This window comes from Pteropus alecto, unplaced genomic scaffold (genome assembly GCF_000325575.1).
Source record: "Pteropus alecto unplaced genomic scaffold, ASM32557v1 scaffold316, whole genome shotgun sequence".
NCBI classification, from domain to species: domain Eukaryota; kingdom Metazoa; phylum Chordata; class Mammalia; order Chiroptera; family Pteropodidae; genus Pteropus; species Pteropus alecto.
The window spans coordinates 401299-402517 of NW_006438872.1; positions in this window are offsets into that span (position 1 = coordinate 401299).

The following is a 1219-nucleotide window of genomic DNA, read 5'->3' on the forward strand; positions in this document are numbered from 1 at the left end:
TCTGAAGCTATATTTGTCTTTGGAGCTGAGATGTGTCTCCTGGAGGCAGCATATGGTTGAGTTTTGTTTTTTGATCCATTCTGAAACTCTTTGCCTTTTTGTTGGTGAGTTCATTCTATTTACATTTAGGGTGATTATTGAAACATGAAGTCTTCTTATAGCCATTTTATCTTTTGCTTCCTGGTAGCTCAGTGTTTCCATTGCTTCCTTGTCCTGTGCTTCTGTTTTCTTTATTTAGGTTGGATTTTGTGGGTTTTCCCTCTGGTCCTTCTTGTTTTATGTTATATACTTTGGTTCTGAATCTTTGGCGTGTGCTTCCCATTATGAGTATGAAGGACAGTTATATATGTATATATACATTCGTCCACCTTCTTCTCCATGTGCCTTTGATTCCTACCCTTTTCAGTCATTGTCTCAATTTGTCCCTATGTATGCTGACATTCATTACTACCTTGCTAGAGCGATTCTTCTTATTATTTAAGCTTATAATGCCCTGTTCATAGTAAGGGTTGCTCTCCTCTGCTTCTATTTGCCTTCTAGTTACCTTACTTCTAAATATATATATAGTTATTTTGTTTCAGGTGAGCTGACCTCTTTTAGTATTTTCTGTAGTGCAGGCCTCATAGTGAAGAATTCCCTCAATTTTTGTTGTCTGGAAAGGTCTTAATTTCTCCTTTATATCTAAAGGAGAGCTTAGCTGTATACATTATTGTAGGCTGCTAGTTCCTTTCACTTAGTAGTAAAATATTTGATTCTATTTCTTTCTGGCTTGTAAGGTTTGCCCTGAGTAGTCTGATTCTAATGGGTCTTCCTTTATAAGTTACCATCTTCTTTTCCCGGGCTGCCTTGAGAACTCTGTCTTTGTCGTTGATTTTTGATAACTTTAATATAATGTGTCTCAGTGAAGACCTTTTTGGGTTGACATAACTGGATGTTCTGTTAGCTTCTTAAATTCCGAGCTCCAGCTCATTCTTCAGATTTGGGAAATTCTCGTCCACTATTTGTCTGAAAATGCTTTCTAATTCCTGTTTTTATTCCTCACCTTCGATAATGCCTATTAATCTTATGTTTCTTCTCCTGATGGTATCAACTAGTTCTTGAATTTCTCTTTTATTAGTTTTCATTCTTCAGTTTCTCTCCTTCTAGATTTATTTCTAGATTTATTTCTAGATTTCTGTCTTCGATATCACTGATCCTTTCCTCCATTTGGTCAACTCTA